The sequence below is a fragment of the Siphateles boraxobius genome, unplaced genomic scaffold, assembly GCF_051911475.1.
Source record: "Siphateles boraxobius isolate OS27281-9 unplaced genomic scaffold, OSU_SipBor_1 25, whole genome shotgun sequence".
In the NCBI taxonomy this organism is placed as follows: domain Eukaryota; kingdom Metazoa; phylum Chordata; class Actinopteri; order Cypriniformes; family Leuciscidae; genus Siphateles; species Siphateles boraxobius.
Window position 1 is genome coordinate 12,980,278 of NW_027508866.1, and position 20,293 is coordinate 13,000,570.

General features: G+C 38.1%; 1 protein-coding gene across 2 annotated transcripts in view; it reads right to left on the minus strand.

The window, feature by feature from the left end:
- mtus2a (microtubule associated tumor suppressor candidate 2a) overlaps positions 1 to 17,997 on the minus strand; it is an 83,173-nt gene extending 65,176 nt beyond the window's left edge. For both annotated transcript variants that reach the window (XM_077242732.1, XM_077242731.1), the window contains exon 1: positions 17,870 to 17,997. The gene's annotated coding sequence lies outside the window, so the exon portion shown is untranslated. The remainder of the gene's footprint in view (positions 1 to 17,869) is intronic.
- Between the last annotated feature and the right edge of the window lie 2,296 nt (positions 17,998 to 20,293).

Consider the following 20,293-nt stretch of genomic DNA (forward strand, 5'->3'; position numbering starts at 1 on the left):
GGGGTTGCGTTTACAGATTTATTAAACTCCTTCGGGGTCATCAAAACGCTGCCGGACCAACTCATCGTGTTAATCATACACTCGATTTAATTATATCATATGGAACCGATCCAACCGATATAGATATTGTACCGCAAAGTGATGTCACTGACCACTACTTGGTAACTTGCATATTACGCACTGCTATAATATGTCATGCTGCGCCACGTTATCGACCAGGTAGAACAATTCGTCCATCCACCATAGATCATTTCTCAAATAGCTTATCTGATCTGTCCCAGCTGCTGCCTGAACCCAAACAAACAGATGAACTAGACGAACTAACTAGCACTATGAGCTCCATTCTCTCTAGAACATTGGATATTGTTGCACCCATTAGATTAAAAAAGGTCAGAGAAAAAAGTATAGCACCATGGTACAATAATACTACGTATGTTTTAAAGAGAGAAACCCGTAATTTAGAGCGTAAATGGAAAAAAACTAATTTAGAGGTCTTTAGAATCGCGTGGAAAGACAGTATGTCACGTTATAAAAAGGCCCTTAAAACGGCCAGGGCGGAGCACCTCAGCAAATTAATAGAAAACAACCGAAATAATCCAAGGTTTTTATTTAATACCGTGGCTAGACTAACAAATAAACAGACGTCGTCTGAACAAAATACCTAGTTACAGTTTAGTAGTAATGATTTCATGAACTTCTTCACCGAGAAAATTGAAAGCATCAGAATCAAAATCGTAAACGTTCAATCTCTGCTCGCGCCTTATAATTCAGCCGCAATTATCACCCCGCAAGAACAATTACAATGCTTTACAACCATAGAACAAAAAGAGTTAAATAAACTTATCACTTCATCTAAAACAACAACATGTTTATTAGATCCTATACCAACTGAACTACTGAAAGAAGTGTTACCTATAGTGGAAGAGCCTCTTCTCAATATTATTAACTCATCTTTATCTTTAGGTCATGTTCCAAGAACGTTCAAGCTGGCAGTTATAAAACCTCTTATTAAGAAACCACAATTAGATCCAAATAACCTAGCAAATTACAGACCCATTTCGAATCTTCCATTTATGTCAAAAATATTAGAAAAAGTTGTGTCTGCTCAACTCGGCTCTTTCTTGCAAGAAAACGACATCTATGAAAAGTTTCAGTCTGGATTCAGGCCACATCATAGCACTGAAACTGCCCTTGTTAGAATCACAAATGATTTACTTTTAGCTTCGGACCAAGGCTGTATCTCAGTACTAGTTTTACTTGATCTTAGTGCTGCGTTCGATACTATAGATCACACAATACTCTTAGATCGACTACAAAATTACACTGGTGTTCAAGGACAAGCATTAAGCTGGTTCAGGTCATACTTATCTGACCGCTACCATTTCGTCTACTTAAATGGAGAAAAATCGATTATAACTTCGGCAAACTATGGAGTGCCGCAGGGATCTGTGTTAGGCCCTTTATTATTCTCAATATATATGCTGCCACTTGGTAATATTCTAAGGAAACAAGAAATTAGTTTCCATTGTTATGCTGATGACACTCAAATATATTTCATCACGGCCAGATGAATACGCTAAATTATCCAAATTGACAGATTGTGTTAATGATATAAAAGATTGGATGACGCGTTATTTTCTTTTATTAAATCCAGACAAGACAGAGGTAATACTTATCGGTTCTAAAAACCGTCCACAAAACCCTTCACAGCACGACTTTAACATAGTAGGATGCCCTGTTACTTTATCCGCTACAGTAAAAGACCTGGGTGTTATACTAGACCGCAACCTGTCTTTTGAAAAGCATATTTCATATGTTACAAAAACAGCCTTTTTCCACCTTAGAAACATTGCTAAGCTACGTAATATGCTATCAGTCTTTGATGCAGAAAAGTTAGTTCATGCATTCATGACCTCGAGACTAGATTACTGTAATGCTTTATTAGCTGGTTGTCATGCATCTTCAATAAACAAGCTACAGTTAGTCCAAAATGCAGCCGCTAGAGTTCTTACTAGATCAAGAAAATATGATCATATAACACCGATTTTATCATCACTTCATTGGTTACCTATAAAGTTCCGTATTAAATACAAGATATTGCTTTTGACTAATAAAGCTCTAAATGGTTTAGCTCCAGTCTATTTAACGGATCTTCTATCGCCTTACAATCCATCGCGCTCTTTAAGATCACTAGATTCGAGGCTTTTGGTCATTCCTAGGATATCCAGATCCACCAAAGGAGGCAGAGCATTTTCACATTTAGCTCCGAAGCTCTGGAATAGCCTTCCTGATATTGTTCGTAGCTCAGACTCTCTCTCCCAGTTTAAAACTAGACTGAAGACGCATCTATTTAGCCAGGCATTCATATAAATTTTTATCTTACAGTTACTGTAAATTCGGCCTCTAGTTCATAAACGCCAGAGGAGAACTGGCCCCCGACTGAGCCTGGGTTCTCCCAAGGTTTTTTTTTTTCTCCATTGGGTCATTTGATGGGGTGTTAGGACACCATTAGGTCACTGGATGGAGTTTTTCGGTTCCTTGCCACTGTTGCCTTTGGCTTGCTCAGTTGGGGATATTCAAATTAATTAACCAATCATACCATTGATTAGCTCTACCAAACTTGGATTGTCTTTTTTTTTTCCAGTAATAAACAAACATTGTTAAGTTGTTTTGATTGATACTGTGAAGCAGCTTTGATACAATCTGTATTGTGAAAAGCGCTATATAAATATATTTGACTTGACTTGACTTGACTTGAGTGAAAGATCAGAATGTACTGCATGTTAGCTTTCTTATTGTGCCTAAGACAATGATCTATGTAAGTCCACATTACACTAAAGAGAAAATGCTTCTAACCACACAACTTTGCTGTGTTGTTTGCAAATGTTTGTTGGAACTATGGTTTCGGGGAGACGCTAATTGGGTGAACTAGGTTGGTAAAAACAGAACTTGCGACCATAGTTGGTTAACAAAGTTTCCGGGAAATGCACCCCAGCATGGTCAGTGAAAGGATTGTGGGCAATCTGAGTGGGTGTGCATCTGAGGCTAAAACTAGTCTGAGAGAGACCCAAAACTGAATGACCCAGATTCCTGCCTCAAATGAGAATCTGTTTACAGTAGGTTTGTGAGATGTATGATATCAGTGTTTCTTGTGCTAACCCAGTGCAGTATGGATATGCAGAGAGGGGTCAGAGAGAGACGGAGTCATGGGAACAGAGCTAAATGCAGCTTCAGCACCTGCAGTGCGGCTGGGTGGACTCATCGATCTGAGAAGAAAGCTACGGGCTACATTCAGCTCAAACACAAGCGGTATTGCCCTAATTCTCCTAGGTTAACAGGTGACTGTCGCTATTGTTTCCGTAAACCACAGAGAAGAGTAAAAATTAAACGGATACATCAGTTCCATGGCATAGTGATTAGTCGAGCTGTGGTGCTCATGTGGGAAATAGTGATTCGAACACGGCTCAATCCTATTCTGCTTCTCTCTTCCTCCTAAATACTTTCTTGTCTTCCTTTCTACAAATACAAAATGCACAGGTGGGGCTTGGGAACATGAAACCAAGCTGCCCATTCAAATCTCCACAGGTATCTGCACAACAGAAGAGCAAAACACATCATTAGCCTCTAGTGCTGCTCAGATTTGGGGAACGGTGGTAGAAAAAACAATCCCTCCCAGTGTCTCTAACAAGATTTCCGTCTTCGGCTTCTAAATGAATCCCTCCTGCCGAGGGCTACGAATGATCTGCCTACTGCACCCCTGCAACCAAATCCATCCTAATTATGTCACATGTAAATCCATTTGTCAGATGCATAATCTCCGATCCATTTATCAGAAGGTCAGGTGATTCGGAGGAAAATAGACAGAGTTATTACTCTAGGACTCTCAAATAAGATTTCAGCGGGATAAACAGATCCTGCAGACTGAGAAAGAGAGGTGAATAATGAGGAGATATGCAGAAGACAGGAGAATCATTACACACCTCTCTTTACACCCCCGCGCCCTCCATAACAATGCAGGTCTGAAGAAATCCGCTTAACTACCACCTTTGTCATTTCAGACCTAACCAAAGGCTGATGAGATGTGTGACACGCAGGGTAAATGTCTTAAATTGTATCTTAGACAGTTGTATTTTGACAGTAATGATGTGAATGCGGTATAAAAGAGAGTGTAATAACGTTCAGGAGAAGAACGTTCATATAATCCTGTCAATCACAATTCATAAGGGCATATAGTATCTTACACTCTCTTTTCTAAGACTTAGCAGTATATTAAATCTCTACATACTTTTCATATTAAATATATGAATACATGGACTTGACATGCAAATTAATGCTAAAGAGATGATAAATACAAGAATTGTCTAATCATTTATAAAAGATGTTACAGGTGAGACTTTACAGGTTATTTCCTTTAACAGCATGCACGATGACAGAAAAACAAATTTGCAAGCACATACACTACCGTTCAAGAGATTTTAAAAAAAGAAATTAATACTATTGTTCTGCAAGGATGCATTCAAATCAACCGAAGCTGACAGCAAAGATATGTTTAATGTTAAACACGATTTCTATTTTAAATTAAAAAAAATCCTTCTTAAATAAAGGAACATTAATTACAGACAAAACCACCATCTTAAAGGGGTCATATAATGCCATTTTTGTACAAGTTAATATGAATCTTTAGGGTCTAAATGAAAACTTTGTAATATACTTTTATTAAAAATTATCATTAGTATTGTAAGAAAACACTCATTTTACCAGGTCAAAAACAGCTCTGTTTTCAGCACACCCTTTCAGTGCATATGCCTTTAAATGATAATGAGCTTTGCTCACTCCGCCCCTCTGTTCTTTGGGGCGTTTTGACAATGCACGCGGAGTGTTGCCTGCCCTTGACATCAGTTGAGGGTATGTTTTGCAACAAGAATGGCAGCGGGAGTCTCTGAGGAAACATCTGTTCTACCGTATCAATTTGAACTGGAGTCGGACCCGGAAAAAGATGACGGCCCCGAAGTAGTTCGACAATTAAGGCTCGAACAGGACGTTTCTGAATCGTTGGTTAACGTAATGTCATTTTTGTAAACTATTTTTGTAACTTATGTACTGGCAGGGTAACTTAGAGTAGTGAGATACAGACACTATGTGTTTACTGATGTATAGGTTAGTTCGTTGACAGATTGATTTTGAAAAACTTTTTTTGGGTAAATGTAGGCTTGTCAGTGATGCGTAACGTTATGTCAGTGTTAGGTACAACTGTCAGTGCTGAAACATTAACCATAGCGAGTTGTTCATTATAAACGTGGGATTATGAATTATATTGAGAACGTCATAACATTACAGAGAGAACATGCCGTAATATACCCTGAGTGTAAACATTAGCCGCATTCATCATGAAGCGTGCAAGCGAGTTGCAAAGATTAATATTTAAAGGTTAATAAAACGTTACACTCACTTCTTCTGGAGGTGTAGCAGGAACACGAATAGTTGGTAACGTTACCGATTCTGTTTTCAGGACCAACTTCTTAGCAAAACCAGCTTTACACTGACACTCGTTTATAAAGCAGTCTGGTGAGAAATGATTAGCGCAAACATAAAAGCATTTACGTAGATCGTTGGGAATATTCCCTTCAAAAATAAAACTCAGCCACTGCGTCTTCAGCGGTTCGAATTTAGGAACATTAAAATGACTGCTGTGTTTATTATTACACCCAAGAACAGAACACCACAATCGCTTCGAAGCCATTGTGCTTCAGTGTATCAACAATGGCGGACTATGATGACTGCTCGCTCAGGGCGGGTCTGTGTTGAAACCATACAAACGCTGCTGTCAATTAACAATCGTGGGAGGGGCGTCCGTTTTATTGACGTCACAAAAACGAATGGCTCAATTCACACTTTGCAGTCACGTGACTACCATGGATACCTGGCGGGCAACAAACGCTGACAAAATGGCGACAAACAGTGGAATTGCAGGGGAATTGCAGCCTTGCAAATTTCCAATACTACAATCAATTATATAGTGAGGCTATTTTGTTTCCATAGCACATTAACAAAATGTTTAATGACACTATTATTACTAAAAACAATACAATTACTAAATAGTAATAATATCACAAAAATTATATAGGCCTAAAAACTGTCTTTAGTTCACGAACAGCACAACTCTGCCATCTATGAAAATCAAAAGCAGCTTGAAAAACTTGTTTAAAAAGAAACATTCTTCTAATTTTTTACTGTCATTAATGTAGGTCCACAAGAGAAATATTAAGCCAGTAAATTAAGATAGTCGTCACTATACCGTTAGTCGTCGTCTCTGAGAGAACGCGGCGTTAATGCAGCGACAGATGCTGAAAGCTCAGTCAGTTTCTACTTTCACTTTCGGGGAATGAGGACGTTTACATGCACCTTCTTAACCAAATTATGCTGAATAATAGTGCATCCAACCGCACAACAACTATCTGACATGTTGTTTACAAAACACCAACTTTTGTATATTAAAACTGGCGACGTCCTGGCAAGATCCTTGATTAGTTTACTGGGTTTCGTTGCTAGAGAACGACGTTCTTGCCCGCCAGCCAGTACTTGTGACGTGACGTGCAAAGTATGAATTTGAGGCAGGGGAAAACATATAAGGAGATTAAAACAAAAACACTGGATGGATTTTTATCATTATATGATGGTTGTGTACAGGCACTGCCAACACACATTTCAGTATAATCAACTTGTAAAAGTGCATGTACCATTATATGACCCCTTTAAAAATTTTGCTGGCCTTGTCTGGTTTTAGCTTGTTGGAATCAAAAAAACAGCTTGACCAGACTTGGTCTTGGAAAAACCACCACAGGCTAATTTAAGAAGCTTTTTCATCAGGAAACACAAACAGTACACACTCCACAGCTCTTGCAAAGCTCTTGAAAAGCCCTTGAAATTGAGAGGAAACATTAACACATAATATCACCAAACACAATAGACAGAATAAACTGAAGGGGACATTGTGAGACACAGTAAACAAACCTCACTTAAAACCGCCCAACTGACTGACAGACTGCTATTGTACCAATTGATTCCAATCTGTGTATCTCTGAAACCTCCCCAATCTTCACCCCATACAGCCACAAAGAGAGGGCATACTTGCACATTTCCTGTAGCTACACGCATAAAGAAGAGACATTTCCAGCTACAAATTATGGAAACTGATATACAGAGACATAACCATATATAATAGCATGTAAATTCTTCTAAAGTCAACCAATATACAGCATTTTTTTTATGCTTCCATCCTGAAGCAATCCTGAAGCAATTATGCCTGCATGTTTGATAAAACACACACACACACACGCACACAGACGTCACTCACACATCACACAAGCTCACGGCACCTTATCACACCAGCACTCCGTGCTTAATTGCATCTCGGCTGGTTCACACAAACACTTTGTGTGATTGACATTTGACAGAGCAGGAAGTCAAGCACACACACACACACACACACACACACACACACACACACACACACACACACACACACACACACACACACACACACACACACACACACACACACACACACACACACACACACACACACACACACACACACACTTAAACACACTTACGCCAGAAACAAAAACACTGACCCTGAGCCATATAATTACCGCCTCATCCACACCTCAGAGTGAGAAAACAACACTTAACCTGAGATACACAGCATTTCACACGAGCACACACACACACACACACACACACACACACACACACACACACACACACACAGGTGCAAACATACCATGAACACATTCATGAAAAACAGTCTTTGCCTGCCTATTTTCTTTCTTAATAGTGGCATTTCTTATTCCAACAACAGCTCAGCGTGCAACAATAAAGATCATGAAAGGAGGATAAACCCATAAGAGTAGCAGACAAACTAGTCTCACATATTTGTATACCTACAGACTTGCACACAAATGTGCCATCACTGTCATTGCAATTTCAGTTACAAGAAACTAAAAGCCCTATTATATGACTGACATTGCTGCCTATAATGCATTGAACTGCATGGTACAAAACATGGTACAAAGCATATTATAAGTGTTTATATTTTAGACCTAGTGGGATGGTTCATGGGGAAAATTGCGTTCATAAATCACTCGCCCGTGCATGTCTTGTCATATCCGTAAATAGAGAATACGGCTACTTTCATGCATGTTTGGTGTGGCATAGTTTAGTTTCACAACAAGAGAGAGAAAGGTTGACATGGATAACGCTGAATCTCGAACCTCTGGGGAATCAAACGTCAAACAGAGGAGAATGTGCTGGCAAACGGAGAACCTGACTGAGCTCATGAGCTCTTTTTGCATTGTAAAGCATTATCTATTATGAAGGGTCATTTCATTATGGGTTATTTTCGAGGAAGTACGGGGAAGTACTATTATTGGGTATAGCTACATTAACGTCTTCAGCTAGTGAGCTTGAGATCCTTTCCATCTAAACTGTTAAGCCTAATAGTGAATTCAAGTGTTTTATGAGCAGTAGGATAACCATATTCATCCTCACAGTCACGCAGAGCAAAAGCACAATCAAAACAATGTTCTTCCACAAAATGCATAGTTTCGTTTTTTGACAAAAGTAAAAAAAAACTGTAAGTCCATAAAGTGTGTATTATTTAATCATTGCACATTTGCATAGACTTCAATGTTTGCATTAATCCAGTATAAGAAACAAAATCTGTTGTAGTTTTTTTTTGTGAGAATGCATAAATCTACACTATAAAGCCCAAATTTTACTTTAAAAAAAAAGTTAATTAGGCCTACTTATAAAAATAAGTATATCTAAAAATACTAGGATAACATTAGACACCTGTGTTTGCATACTCTATTAAATGGGGGTATAGTTTGAAAGTATGCATGCGCTAAACATTTACTGCAAAAACTGAAATATACTTTGGGCTTAAGTGTCATCCACACAAAATGTGGATGACCTAATAATGTTATTTAGTTTTCTTGAAACTGATCAAGTCAGTGACAGCTCTTCAAAATAGTAAAATTTTAAAAATCAACTTTCCGTGATGCTGTATTTTCATATAAAGGTCAAAGTGTCACATGTTGTGCTTAAAGAAACCCTGATGGCTTGGTAATGCCTAAGAGAGATTTTACTGTTATGAATCCGTGGTTGCAATGTGTGTCTGTCTACACTGGTGGCGGAAAGAATTTAGGACGGTGCTGGTCCTCTTGGGGTTTGAAATGAACCCCAGTATCAGCCTTCCTCAACCCTCTCATCTCTTTCTAAAAAAAACAGAAACAGTAATTACTCCAGCAATCTCCCCACAGGACAAGGCAGGACAGGACAGGGCTCCCTGCACACAATGGGGTTTTCATGAAAAATGGAACAAAGAAAGAGTGGAACCCTTCCCCCAACATCTTTTTCTCTTTCTCTACCTCCTTCTCTCTCTCGGTCTTCCCCTTACCACCTCAGCTGCTTTGTCCTGGACCGGGAGACACATTTTATTACCTCTGACTGCAGCGATGCGCTCACTCACGCTCTCTCTCACAGGGTGAACAGGGCCAGCTCTTTGTCTAGACTGCTTATAGAGAGAGTTCAGCACATAAACACACACAAGCGTGCGCTTTTATCCCTTCGCAGGGCGACTGCATCTGCGCATTGCCGCCACGTGTGCGCAGTATCTTTGTCCTGATGCTGAGTCCTCTATCCACACACACACACACACACACACACACACACACACACACACACACACACACACACACACACACACACACACACACACACACACACACACACACACACACACACGTCCCCTGATCACATACTGCATTGCAACAAAGATTCCTGTACAAATTATAGACTTTGTAAAGAGAAAACCCATCCCACAGACAATATAGCACTGTTACATGAAATATAAAACTGGTTAAAATTACAGTAGCAGATAATTCATCATTCTCTTGCCAATAAACTTGTACTGGGGCAAAATGATTATTAGTATTTTAATTTAGATTTATAAACATTTCTATTAATATAACTCTTTTAATATGAGTATTTTTATAATAACTGGTAACTTTACAATAGGGGTATAGATTAGTTAATGCAACAGTTAAAACTAATTAACACTAAACAATGTATTTGATCGGCTTTTATTAATTTTGATTAATGACAATTTTTACATATATTAATAGTAATATTTTTAACAATCAAAAATTGAATGGGTTATTGTATTATGAAATAAGATGAACTAACAATGAACAAAAGCATATTTATAAATTAACATTAACCAGGATGAATAAATGCTGTAAAAAGTGTACAATAATAATAATGCATAATGCAATAAAATATAATAAATAAAACAGCAAAATGAATTAAAATAAACTATTAAAATGAATTAAATAAATGTATAAATAATAAATATATTGGGCTAATAGAATATAAATAAAATAATCTGCTTTCTGAGCCGAAATGCGTTTATATATTATTCAATATAAGAATTTAATAATTTCACAGATAAATCTCCTGATATTTCCAAATTTTAAATTACTGTGGGAACCATACATATAGTGTATGACTGAGGCTAATTTAAATCAAGATCAAATCTTCATGATGCTAAAATCTTAATTTCACACCTCATATTGAGACAGAGAACAACAGAGAGACAGCACACGTTCTGGTAAAAACAATGCTCGCAGTACTGAGGTAGAAGATTAAACATCTTCTTTCATAGCTATTTGAAACAGTAATCACTAGACAAAAGGTCCGTGACTCAGTCCTAGGAGGATGGGAAGAGGCTTATCCCTCCCTCGGAAAAGGTGGAATGTAAAATAGATTCCCCAAAAGGGTTAAAATATTCTGCAAAGCGTCTGGGGAGTTATGGGGGGAGGAAAAGGGGGTTGGTATCAGGTCTGAGCCAATATCAGCACATATTTATTGAGATTCTTCCATTGTCACAATGCCACCTTTCTTTCGTTCGGTCACTATGTATACATTCAGCCACAAAGTTCATTTCATTTTAGGACAACCACCACATATAGAAAATACACACTTATTCTTTTCCCGATCAGACCATTATTTTGATGTTCCTCTCTTTGTATCTTTCTCCTCTTTTAAAGATGCAAGGAAGCTTTAGTCTCTTTCTTTGACTCTTTCTCATTCCCCCATCACGCGTCAGCCTTGTAAACAGAAAGGCATGGTTGAGTACACACACGAAGCCTCGTGTGGAGCAGCGTGAAGGGGAGGAGTGACAGCATACTGCAGAGACCCCGCCCCACACACACACACACATACACACTGCGTCGTTTCTCATTCTCTTCAGAGTCACAAAAAATCCTTTTGACTATGAAATTGAATTACGAAGGAATATGATGTTCTGGCCTTCAAATGCAACAATAAAATCCACCTCTGTTGATATTTAACCTCACAGTTTAACCTTTAACCTCTGATTAATCATCAGCAGAGACCATTACAGACAAATCGAGAGCCAATCAATCAATCATCAATCATTACTTTCACAATTCTGGTTTTCCAGAAGCATTCATTTGACAAAGACAGGCAGGCTTTAATTTGACCAGCACTGGTTCCAGATGAATTTGACTGTGGTCAGTGAGCTCTTATTATTGCGCCGACCTCAGCGGCCGTCTAGACCATGACAACGGACCGAAGCCGTTGACAGTAATTATACGGAGAGATTCTGCTTCCTATACAGGCAGAAAGGCTATAATTAATGAGGAGGAAGGAAATGAGGAACCATGAGAACATAAGAGAGGTGTAAAAGAGAATGGAGGATGTGGCAGTGAGAGAAAGGAAAAAAGATGGTGACAATACAGAAAGGTATGAAGATGAGAATTTGTTAATGAGCAAGTGACTAGTAGATAAATGGGTGTAAAAATAAAGGATGTGAATGACTGACAGTCAGATTTGTATGTGTGAATAAGTATTTGGTTTTTTTTATATTGTGGGGATTTTCTTTTTGCCCCCATGAAGAAATCAGCTTATTGAACTATGAATATATACCGTATATATATATATATATACACATACATGCATACATTCAGTATCTCACAAAAGAGAGTACAGCCCTCACATTTTAGCAAACATTTTAGTATATCTTCTCAACGGACAATACTATAGAAATAAAAGTTGGATATATTTTAGAGTAGTCAATGTGCTGCTTGTATATTTACTGTCCTCTGAAAATAACTCAACATGCAGCCATTATTGTCAAAATAGCTGGCAACAAAAGTGAGAACACCCTAAGTGATAATAGCTGTACGTCGTTTAACCATGCAAAGCCACATGTCCTATTCATCATCTTCATGTTTTTGTCTGCTTGACAGGACCATATAAATTGTAGTATCTAGTATTAGAGCAGTTAAAATTTGTGCTTTGAGTACAATTCTCTCATTCTGACCACTGGATGTTCAACATGGCACCTCATGGCAAAGAACTCTCTAGAATTTGAGAATTAGAATTGTTGTTCTCCACAAAGATGGACTAGGCTATAAGAAGATTGGTAACTCCCTGAAACTGAGTTACAGTACAGGCCAGGGTCAACAGAGGTTTTCCAAGACGGGTTCCACTCGTAACAGGCCTCGCTAGGGTCAATCTAAGAAGTTGAGTCCTCGTGCTGTGCATCAGGTGCAGAAGCTGGCTTCAAAAAACAGACGCATGATTGCTGCCAGCATTGCTTTAGAGGTCGCAGTAGCGGAAGGTCAGCTTGTCAGTGCTCAGACCATACACCGCACACTGCAACAAGTCGGTTTACATGGCCGTCGTCCCAGAAGGAAGCCTCTTCTGATGCTGGCTCACAAGAAAGCCCGCTGAAGTTTGCTGAAAGCAGCCTGTCCAAGAGCATGAATTACTGGAACCATGTCCTGTGGTCTGATGAGACTAAGATAAACTTGTTTGGCTCAGTTGGTGTCCAGCATGTGTGGTGATGCCCTGGTAAGGAGTACCAAGAACATTGTGTCTTGCCTACAGTCAAGCATGGTGGTGGTAGCATCATGGTCTGGGGCTGCATGAGTGCTGCTGGTACCGGGGAGCTGAGCTTTATTGAGGGAAACATGGATTCCAACATGTACTGTGACATTCTGAAGCAGAACATGATGCCCTCCCTTCAGAAACTGGGCCGAACGGCATGATAACGACACCAAACACACCGCCAAGATGACAACTGCCTTACTGAGGAAGCTGAAGGTGATGGAGTGACCAAGTATGTCTCCAGACCTGAACCCTATTGAGCACCTGTGGTGATCCTCAAGCGGAAGGTGGAGAAGCGTCATGTGTCTAACGCCAGCAGAACTACATGACTAGGAGGATTAAGGCAGTGCTAGATAACAATGGTGCTCACACAAAATATTGACACTTAGGACACAGTATTGACATGTTCACTTAGGGTGTACTCACTTTTGTAGCCAGCTATTTTGACAATAATGGCTGCATGTTGAGTTATTTTAAGAGGACAGTAAATATATACTGCTATACAAGCAGCACATTGACTACTCTAAAATATATCCAACTTTCATTTCTATAGTATTTTCCCTTGAAAAGATATACTAAAATGTTTGCTGAAATGTGAGGGATGCACTCACTTTCGTGAGATACTGTATATATATATATATATATATATATATATATATATTTAAATTGTAATAATATTTTAGAAGAAAATAGAAAGTTTTCCGTGAGGGTTGTGTTTAGGGATAGGATTTAGGGCATGAATATACAGTTTGTGCAGTATAAAAGTCCATGGAAAGTCCCCATAAAACATGGAAACCAACCCCCACACACACATACCATATGGGCTCAAAACGACATGTTGGTGGGAAAATAATTACAACAAAAAAATGTGGGTTAACTATCCCTTTAAGGCCAACTGTAATGGTGTGATCGTGTGAAAGAGAGCGAGAGGGAGGGAAAGTGGGATTCTTATAAATACTTCAGGGCTTTGGAGGGTGAGAAACCATGGGGTGGTGATGCTCCTGCGAGGTGAACGAGGGGTAACTCACTCCTCAGGGGGTAAAAATGCTCCATAACCCTGAACTGACCTGCCGTTTTATATAATAAAACTGATTTTCCAGCTCTGACTAAGTTCATTCTCCACGCTGCGCTCGAAGAACGTGTCGAATGGATGTAGCACAAGGAAATAGGAGCGAGCGGATGGGTTGGCAGTTTGATTCTGTGGGCGAAAGAAGATCTGTGAGTTCTGGACTCAAGACTGTGTGACTGCATCATTCAACGGAGCTATCAAGGTCACTGTGGAGGGTGGAAGAGAGGTGAGCTGTGGGTTGCCATTACAGAAGCGCCCCTGGGAAAATCCCGGAAGCTTTCAGTCACCACTTATCAGCTAGTCTCTCAATTTTCTTTCAAAGAGACAATGTATCCATAACCGCAGTGAAAAATGTCAGGCTTTACACCACCTATTCGGCAAAGGTACATTATTCTGATTCAATGAGAAGGCTCAGACAAACAAAGCACTCTTGATTTATAGATTATGCCACAAAGCACCTGTGTAAACACAGCATACACACTCATTATACTCATCCAAATAGTTCATTCTGTTACAGAACAATGTATTATATAAGCACATTACCAAAACACCCACAAGTCAACAAACTATGTATTGGTGTGCTCGATCATAAGTGCAAACAATAATAATAATAATTTGAAGAATGTTTTATCTCGTAATAAAAAAGCTTAATCATATATATGCTCAAAAGTTTGGGGTCAGTAAGATATTTTTTATTGCTTTTGAAAGATGGCTGCATTTATATGATCAAAAATATAGTAAAAACAATAATATTTTGAAAAAGTATTACAACTTAAAATGACAGTTTTCTATTTTAATAATAATATTTTAAAAAAATGATTATATTCCAATGATAGCAAAGCTGAATTTTCAGCATCATTACTCCAGTCACATGATCCTTCAGAAATCATTCTAAAATGCTAATTTGATGCACAATAAACATTTCCTATTATTATCAATGTTGAAAACAGTTTCTCTGCTTAATATTTTTCTATGACAATGTGATACAAGTCGGAGCTCTCAGAAAATTCGGTTTACAAGTTGTAATTACGAGTTCTACATGGACGTGAACGCTTTTTACGAGTCGGAATCTCATAACGGTAATTATAAGGGTCATCTGCTATCACATTAACATAGTAAATAATAGTACCAGAGCGCACAATTCATTCATAGTGTAATAATCAATTGTTTTTTAGTCATCCACTGTGTAAAAGGTTATTAAGTGATTCTAACTTATCAACTTTAGAATCATATTTCAAGTGTTCTACCCACTCATAAGGACAGTTTTAGATATTACAGAGCGGCTCCTCGCATCGGTTCTTGCCAGAGTTTAATAGATGAAAGGCTATGGTTTCTGGAGAAAGAAATATAGAAGGTCCCAAGCTCTTCAAATCACTCCCTTTTTACAGTTCTTTTATTTCATCTCCAGTCCTTAATGACACATCACATGCAAATGAGAGCGTGGTCGTGTCTGGGAGCGCATTTCGAGGGAGTCATTTTTCACCATTTCCCAAAAAAACAGAGCATTAAAAAAGTCAAGCGAGCCAGTTTCGCTGTAGGCAACGCAATGCATCAAATTGGTTTACAAACCACACTGAGGGTTTTAAGTTACATAAAATACAAAACAACCCCATTAAATTCTACATAAAACTAAAATAATAAAGCCTCTCGAGGCGTTTCCTCCATATGACTGGTAAACATTGTAAGCAGTTACTTGATGAGATGACTAGCATAAGCATGACTTTTAACTATTAACCGCCAGGCCTGATTCACAAAAGTCTTTAGGCACATTCAAACCATCAGAAAGAGATTGTGATTGGCTAATGTATCATAACAGGCCTTGTAATTTGACTATTTGTATAAGCAGAAGAAAAAGTCTTAAAATATCTTGTGATTTCACCAACTAGCTTTTTATCTTAGTATGTTTGCAAGACATAAACATCTTTGACATATCTGATTGAAAATGTTGCATTATGAATTAAAGCTGTTGTATTTGGAACTGACAGAAAGCAAAGCTAATGTGTCTGCTAAGCAGCTCATTTCAAAATAGCTAAAAATTGGCTGCTTTATTGACTTATCACAAAGCTTTGTGTCTGAGCAAACACATGATAAAATAGCTAATTTAATAATGCGGTATATGATAATAAAGAACAATGAGTGGCCAGAGGATTGTTAGCAGAAGCAAACACACATAGTGCCAATGCTTCAGATACCATTTCCTCTCAGCCTCAAGGACATGTATCATCTCATGTGGCGACATTAAGAAATCAATCTCAAAACACTACAGCGATATATGATTCTAGCCTTCCCGACTCACTTGGCGTGACTCAAATTGTGCTTAGCTATTGTAAAAGCTGGAAAGGAGCCTAAATAGCAGCGTAAGGGGAGGGAAGATCGATCCAGTTGACAGATCAGAGAGCCCTCATGGGCATCTCAGGGAAAAGGGGCGATGTGCTACAGGGGGAGAGCTGCCAGATTAAGACAGGCTGAGGAGACAGAGAACAGGGCACTTTACAAGGCCTCTCTGCAGGAGAGAAGGGATTTAGGACAGGTAAAGAGTGAAAAGTGCGATGTTCTCAGCAGGCTAGAACTACTCTAAATCTGTGATCCACGTACCGGGTCAAGGAATAGAAGCACTTCTGTGTTACTGGAGGATTTTTTAGAGGTAGAGCGATGGTTTGAAGCTAATGGCAGGAAAAACGTCCCGGCAAAGCCGTTTTCCAAAGGTAACAGACGGGTCATGTTCTGAAGCCGATTTATGGTTAGACTCCAAGCTTAATAAGTCAATAATCAGTGACTTCCCGTTTAAACGGACAACTGGAGGTCTCTCTTGGATTCTTGTCCATCCTATATTGACTGAGAAGTGGATCACAATTCTGTTTAGGGGGAAAGCCTTTATAATCCTTATCGGCAATTAGAACAACTCGAATTAGAATTAAGAACACTTCCTTTTCCTTTTCTACCTATTTACTTCACATCAGTCGTCCTCCTCTAGTTCAACACATCTAGTATCCCCTTGAGAGAGACTACAGATTTTATCAGATAGGTGTTTGTGAAGCTGCAATACTTTTCTGTTTTGGTCACGACCCAGGTCTATCCACTAAGCGAAAGCAAAATAAGATAAAAGTGGATTAAAGGCGTTTCAGGACGTAAAACTTAATTATGGAAAAACATTTATTCCTATAGGGGCGGTTGCTGGGGATGTGCCGATCGTCAAGTTCATTTCCAGGCTAAGTAAGTCAGTTCTAAGCTGTGCCCGAGGCTCTGCCTTTATTCTGATACATCCCATGGAGACAGCAGCTCTCAACACCAGATCTAGAATGCTTTAGAGGGATGTTTACATCTTTATCTCATCATATGAAGGTGTGTATGTGCATAAGTCTTGAGTTTTTGGAGGATGTGTTTCCTTATCACACTTGACTGTAGAAACATGCCTGTGCATGTATGCTCTAGATCTATTTTTTCTATCTATCCATCGAGAAAAGCAACATTAAATGAGAAATTATGTGGAAAATTACTGCATAAGTTTAAAAACAATACAAATATTTATAACTTTAGTCGGTTATTTCAGCATATCCAAACGTGTCTATGAGTGATACACCATAATAATGTAAATGCATGCATATATCTTTTAAAAGTCTGTGCAGAAAAAACAAACAAATGAAAGTAAACTCAAACAGCCTTTAGGGTCATCTGCCATCACATTAAAGATTAAGTTCGTGTCCTTGAATAGCAAAACAGCACTAGCTTCAAAATGCATTCGCTTCAAATCACCCGTAGGCCTACATGTAAATATTTCTCCATAAGTCACAAAAGCCCATAATTCAGTGCATGGACACTCACCTTGGAGCATCCCAGGTTGAGTCCTCCCTCATTCAGCCCGCTCACCGGCCGCTCTCTTCCCCAGCAGACTCGCTGACTGAACGATCTCGCTCCGGCGTGATGCTTTGAGTGGAGCATCTCTCTCTCTCGCTCTCTCCCTCATCCGGGATGCTGCAGCTGCTGTGTGGTACCTGTTAACGCTGCCCTCTTCCGGCCACTGCGGGGAACTGCAATCACACCACAGTTGCGGAACGCCGTCACCAAGCGGCTATTGTCATGGCAACAAACGTGAACATAAATACATTTTGAAGCTAAAGCATAAATTACTGGGTTTTCGAAGCGTAAAGCCGATTAATTAAACAAAGGGCAATTTATTTAAATCAATAAATATGGTATAACAATAAAAATAACAAACATAAATTCCAAAATGTATTTTATTTACAGCATCAAGTTTAAACAGTAAGTACAGTCATTTACAGTGCAGACATACGTTAAACCACTCCAGATGGGTAATGTTATACTAAATTCACCACATTTGAAATGGTCCAAAAAATAAACACACAAAATGACAAAAACACCTTTAGAATGAAGCAGGTGATGTAATAAGAATTTCAGAATTTCTTTCTCTTTTCTTATAGTATATAAATAAGCAATATTGGATACATCTCAGATGGTACTTTGCTGTTAGTTATCATTAGCTACTTGCCTCATTACAAATTTATTATTTTTTATTTTATTTAAGCAGCCTATATATATATATATATATATATACACACACACAAACACACGGTTGAATTACATTTCAAGAGTTCAAAACAACCATGTGAAATGTGTTCAACTAACATATAGGAACATTATTGCATATTATAAGAAGAAATTTTAGTCTATTAAAACCTACTTAAATAAAGGTGAACAAGGCCTCTGCACATGCGTAATTGTTTTCAGCATTATAAAGAGCAGGATTTGTTATTTACAAATCATTTACTCATGGAATATAAAGATAGTATGTTGATCAATTGATTGTGAAGCATGTGAAGTCTGCATGATTAAAGGCCAGTCAGCAGGTACGATTATGAAGTTTAACTAGAACTTATAAATATATGCTCTTAATATAAATTCATAATATACATTCTAGACTAAATGATCCTGAGGTCAGATTGGTTGATCAAGGGTTGTTTGTAATCCAGCTAAAAACAAATGGCAATAATGCTCCTGAGAAAACTGTTGGGGATTCTGGGGAAACTTCTGCGTTACTTAAACATTTGAGAATTACCATTATATATATACAGGGTTCCCACACCTTGGTTAACTTCAAATTCAAGGACCTTTCAATGACTTTCCAGGTCCAATATCCTCAAATTCAAGGACTTAATGTAGGGACACATTTCAAGTGAGAGCAAAGTTACGTTGGTTACCTTGTAAGATACATTGTTACAGTCAGTTGTGTCAAACTACTATGCAAAAAAGCTTTTTTTTTGGCCATATGACAGAGATCTGTTATTCTATTTGTCGTATTTCTGTTTTGCATAAAACTGAAGAATATTCGGTATATTAACTTTTGCATGGATTTTATTGAAAATAGCTTAGGCTCATGTAACCAGAAGTTTTAAAGGTGCACTGTGTAATGTTTAGCGGCATCTAGTGGTGAGGTTGCGAATTGCAACCAACAGAAGTTATGGTCGTCTGAGACAAAGATAAATGAAGAGATTATTTACTTAATTATTAGGTAAAATGATATGTTATTGCGAATATTATTGTTACTTGTTCGCTGACTTTAGCACCTTCTTTGCACGAAGAACAACATAGTGACAAAACGCGTTTATCTGTTTAGGGCTCCTATAGAAACATGGTGGCGCAAAATTGGTATTTCATTGTAAGGGGACCCGTGGTGTGTGTGTAGATAGAAAAGGCTCAGTCTATGGTAATAAAAGCAACATTTCAATATGTAAGGTCTATATACACCTCTGAAAATATAGTTATGTATATGATAATGCATTTCTGTCAACAGATCCTCCTAAATATTACACAATACACCTTTAAGATATATGAATATGCTTTTAAGTTTTCCTTGCCTCATGGGTTTACATTATCTTAAAGGCACACCGCGGACTTTGTGACCTGTATATATATATATATATATTTTTTTTTTTTTGACTAATAAAAACTAACTTTGAGTAGTTTCTTTAGGTGGATACCCAATGTAGCATAAGTAATTGGACTACTGATTTTACTTGTGTTTAAAATAATTAAGATTAGTTTTTGATATTTATATAGTCTATAACATTGATATAGTCTGTATATATTTTAATATCCAGTCTATATATATATATTCCAATGGTAAATGGCTATTTTAAATTGTAATAATGTTTCACAATTTTACTGTATTTACAGTATTTAAAATGATTAGCTTGGTGCAGAAGACTTCTTTCAAAAACCTTTAAAAAA